The 5,376-nt window shown below is 41.6% G+C and overlaps 1 pseudogene; it reads right to left on the reverse strand.

The window, feature by feature from the left end:
* Positions 1-1,143: 1,143 nt before the first annotated feature.
* On the reverse strand, positions 1,144-2,502 carry LOC125164742 (elongation factor 1-alpha 1-like; annotated as a pseudogene).
* Between the last annotated feature and the right edge of the window lie 2,874 nt (positions 2,503-5,376).

Below are 5,376 nucleotides of genomic sequence, written 5' to 3' on the forward strand. Positions count from 1 at the left end.
AAGAAGCAAAAAAGCCAGACTCATAAATATAGAAAGTAAACTGGTGTTTGCTAGAGGGGAGGTAAGTGGGGGGATGGGTGAAACAGGTGAAGGGGATTAAGAGTACACTTAACATGATGAGCACTGAGTAATGTATAGAATTGTTGAATCACTATATCATATACCTGAAACTAATATAACATTACATGCTAACTACACTGGGATTTAAAAATTATGGCAAAATATACATAACATAAAATTTACTAACCATTTTAAAGCAGACAGTTCAGTGCATTAAGCACATCCACATTGTTGTGCAACCATCAGCATCAGCCCTCTCCAGAACTTTCTATCTTCCCAAACTGAAACTCTGTACCCATTGAACACTAACTCCCCATTCCTCCACCTCCCAGCTCCTGGCATCTCCCATTCTACTTTCTGTCTCTCTGAATTTGACTGCTCTAGGAGCCTCATGTAAATTAAGTCCTAGAATATTTGTCCTTTTGTGACTGGTTTATTTCACTTAGCCTATGTCTTCAAGGATCATCCATATTGTAACACGTGTTCAAATCTCCTCCCTTCTAAAGGTTGAATAATATTCTATTGTATACATCAACCACATTTTGTTTATCTACTCATCTGTCAATGGATATTTGGGTGGCTTCCACCTTTTGGTTACTGTTGCTATGAACATGGGCATACAAATACCTACTCATATCCTTGCCTTCAGTTCTTTTGTGTATATATTTAGAAGTGGAATTGCTGGATCACATTGTAAATACATGTTTAATTTTTTAAAAAACCACTATTTGGTTTTTCATAGCAGTTACATCATTTTGCATTCCAACCAGCAATGCACAAGGGTTTGATTTCTCCACATCCTCACCAAGATGTTACTTGTTATATTTTGTTTTGTTTTTCTCACTAAACTTTTGTTTTAATGGGGCTCAAAAATCTGTGACAGATTTTTGGTCAAGTTGTTTCCATTAAAAAGTGCTGATTTAAAAAACTAATAACTTAAATTGCCACACACACACACACACACACCATTCTCCTTTTCTTCTGAAGGTTTTAGATGCACTGTTATCATTAACCAGTCTTTTACTATTAAACTTAAGTGGTCAATTGACACAAATAGTTCTGAGACCATTCTTTTACCACTGATTAAAACTGAGGAGGCAGGTATTGGGAATAATACTCATTTAGGTTTCTGAGCTTTCTAGTGACCTTGCCAGCTTCAGCTGCCTTTTTGTCCACTGCTTTGATGACACCTACAGCAACCGTCTGTCTCATGTCATGAACAGCAAAATGGCTCAGAGGAGGATAGTCAGAGAAGCTCTCAACACACATGGGCTTGCCAAGAACCATATCAACGATGGCAGCACCACCAGATTTCAAGGACTTGTGGCCATCTTCCAGCTTCTTCCCAGGGTGATGATCAATCTCCTTCAGCTCAGCAAATTTGTGAGCAGTGTGAGTATAGGTGCATATCCAGCACTGATTTCGCCTGGATAGTTCAGGATAATCACCTGAGCTGTGAAGCCAGCTGTTTCTATTGGTGGGTCATTTTTGCTGTTACCAGCCACAGTACCAAGACAAACATTTTTGACAGACACGTTGTTGACCTTGAAGCCTACACTGTACCCAGGAAGAGCTTAACTTAAAGCCTCGTGGTGCACTTCAACAAACTTTGCTTCAGTTGTAACACTGACTAAAGCAAAGGTGGCCACCATGCCAGGTTTGAGAATACCAGTCTCCACTTGGCCCCCAGGGACAGTACCAATATCACCAATTTTATGGACATCCTGGAGGGACAAAGTCTCCTCAGTTGGACGGGTTGGTGGCAGGATGCAATCCAGAGCTTCAAGCAGTGTGGTTCCACCGGTATTTCCATTTTTATGGGGGACTTTCCATCCCTTGAACCAGGGCAAGTCAGCATTTGGCATATTGTCACCATTCCAACCAAAAAGTGGCACAAGTGCTACTATGTTGGTTGTAGCCAATTTTCCTAATGTAGGTGCTGACTTCCTTAACGATTTCCTCGTATCTTTTATGGCTGTATGGTGGCTCAGTGGAATCCATTTTGTTAACACCAATAATTAGTTTCACACTCATGTGTAAGCCAGAAAGGCATGCTCACAGGTCTGCCCCTATGTGGAGACACATGCTTCAAATTCACACCAGCAGCAACAGGACAGCATGGTCAGCCTGAGATGTGCCTGTAATCACGGTTTTGATAAAGTCTCTGTGTCTTCCTGGCATCAGTGATGGTCACATAAAACCTGCTGGTCTTGAATCTCCACAGGGCAATATCAATGGTGACACCACGTTCATGTGCAGCTTTCAAGACCCAGGCATACTTGAAGGAGTCTTTCCCATGTCAGCAGCCTCATTCTCAAAATTTTCAGTAGTTCTTTTGTCAATCCCACCACATTCATAGATCACATAGCCAGTAGTGGTAGACCTGCCCGAATCTATGTGTCCAATGATGGGGATGTTGATAGGAGTTTTTACCTTTCTCATTTTGATTTAGTTTTAGTGGTGGTTTTCATGACACCTGTGTTCTTGTGGCCAATTAGTTATGAAAAAAAACTGTTTTGTTTTGTTTTTAATAATAGCCATCCAAATGGTGTGAAGTGATTTCTCATTGGTTTTGATTTACATTTCTCTAATGATTAGTGGTGTTGAGAATCCTTCCTTGTACTTATGGGCTATTTGTATATCTTCTTTGGAGAAATGTCTTTTTGAGTCCTTGTCCATGTTTTGAATAGGGTTGTTTGTTTTTTGTTGTTGAGGTGTAGGAGTTCTTTATATATTCTGTACATTAGTCCCTTATCTGGTAATTTGCAAATATTATCTCCCATTCTGTGGGTTGCCCTTTTACTCTCTTAATAGTGCCCTTTGATAACATTACATTTCTTAGGTTTGAGGAAGGCTAAATTAAAACTTGTTGCCAATGTTTTTTGTGTCACGTGTTACTTCTTGTACCATGTTACTTCTTGTATCATATAAGAAAGAGTCAGATTGTTATGCTAAGCTTCTGGGATAATGTTGCAACTGTATGTCTGAGAAAATCTACTTTATTATTCTGTTGGGTTAATTACTAGGCATATGGATGTACAATGCCAAGCTTTAGATCCTTGTAGCTTCCCTTTTGAATTTTCTTATGTGTATCAGTGATACCATTAATCTTCTGGTTCCTAGGCCTGAAAGTACTCATTCTTGACTCCCTCTCCCTCTCTCTTCATTGGCAGCTATAGAAACTGGGAAATTGTTTCCCTTATCCTCCTGGGTAGCTAGACTACATTTCGCAGTCTTCCAGCAGGTGCATGAATGAGCTCTGGCCAAAAAAACACGGGCAGGGGTATGTTAACTACCTTCTGGGCTGGCAGTAAAAGCTTCTATAAAACTCTTCATGCTGTCTCTATTCCCTCATCTTCCTGCCATATGTGGAGTGGAGACACATCCAGTGGAGGACAATGTGGACTATGTTGGAGCCACAAGGTAGAAGGGACATGGGTCCCTGAATGACTGCATGGATCAAGTCTCTCCATTCACTCACATCATACCGTGATGTGAGTGAGAAATAAACCTTTGGTGTTAAGCCATTTAGATTCTGTGGGTTTTGTTACAGTAGCTGGCCTGTAAAGATAGATCCTCCAACTATTCCAAAGTCCTGTCAAGGTTATCTTCATAATGTGTCTTCCTGTCCCCTCCTTCCCACACCTATTTAGACTTAGTCTTGTTGCTGCTCCCCTCACTCCTAAACTACTAGAATGGTTTATTCACTGGATTACCTGGTTCTAATCTTTTCTCCTCTAGTTCACTATTCACATGCACAGAAAATAAATATATCTAAGAAGATAAATGTTTTATATGCTTCTGTTTATAGACCTGTCTTATACAGGGTCTTTCCCCATAGGATGCCTTCTTTCCTCTCCTACCCTCATCCATGGAAGACTAATTGTCCTTCATGCATTCAGGCTTACTTTTTCTTTCATTCTTTCATTGTTTTTTTTCTTTTCTTTCTTTTTGTCTCTCTTTATCCCTTCCTTCCTCCCTCCCTCCCTCCCTCCCTCCCTCCCTTTCTTCTTTCCTTCCTCTCTCTCTGTCTCTCTTTCTTTTTAAATCTTCATTCCATGTATTCTTCCTCTTATCTCCTTATCTAAGGCTTAACCATCCTTCAAGTTCAAGTGTTTTCCCTCCTCCAGGAAGCCTTCTGTGAATTCCTGTCTTACTCTCTGTCTCATACCTTTGGTACTAGATATATATTACTCTTTATACATATAGTTCCATGCTTAATGAATGTCTTCAGCCAAACCAGAGATTCTTCACTTTGGGTTCATCAACAGGATATGTGAATCCCTGAAATTATATCCCAAATTCTGTGTATGCACATGTGTGTATTGTGTTGTTTTGAAGCAGGACTGAACTCACTGACTTCACATGTCCCTTGCAGCATTGCAAGTCCATGACTCTGGGCTATCCATTGTCCCTAGAAAACAATTCATGGGAGTAGAAACAGGTATGACTCCTCAGAGGTGAGAAAAGCTTGGGTGAAGCCTCACATAGGAAGCCTTTGTACTCTTTCTCCTTTAACAGGGACCACTGCCTGCCACCTGCCAGGAAGAGGGGTCAGGAACTCCTGCCATGGAGTGACTCCTGTCCCTCACACAGCCTCATACTAGCCTTGTTTCTTTCAGTTCACACAAGGCAGGTGGTTTGTGGAGTTGACCAGAATAGGCCAGAGTCTCTCTGGCTTACTTTACCCACCTTAGAGCTCAGGGGTGGGAGGGCTAGTTCTTGTCAGATGCTGGGGCAGGGGAAGACCTCCCCTGCCCTGGTCATTTCCCTGAGATAATTCCGTGCTAGCCAGCAGCCTGTCTCTCCATGGGTTCATCTCCATACTTGTAAGATTTGTCTCCTGTCTAAGGTCCCATGTTCTAGGCCTGGTGGCCTTTGACACTCACCCTTCCCGAGGTAGCCCTGGCACAGCCCCCCGGATCTGTCTCCTCTGCAGTTCTTACTGTTTGCTCAGCATCCAATCCTGGCAGCCAGCAGAGCACCTCACTAGCTTTCCCTCTACAGCTCTTTGAATGTTTAATACATTCTTAATTAAAAGCTGGGCACCTCATCTATTTCTGTCAATTGCTTCTCTGTCGTGAAGAAAAGAGGCCTACAGGAGGTAAATGTCAGCCCTGCACCCCACCCTCATTTAACACTCACAACTACACACCTGTATGTGTGTATGTGCATGCATGCGCATACACACACACACACACACACACACACACACACACACAGAGCAATAGGACTCGGTACTCTATTTACATAATACTATTGACATTTTGAGGCTAAAATTATGTATGCTACTTTAATTTGCTGTTAAATTAAATT

The sequence above is a fragment of the Prionailurus viverrinus genome, chromosome B1 (genome assembly GCF_022837055.1).
Source record: "Prionailurus viverrinus isolate Anna chromosome B1, UM_Priviv_1.0, whole genome shotgun sequence".
NCBI classification, from domain to species: domain Eukaryota; kingdom Metazoa; phylum Chordata; class Mammalia; order Carnivora; family Felidae; genus Prionailurus; species Prionailurus viverrinus.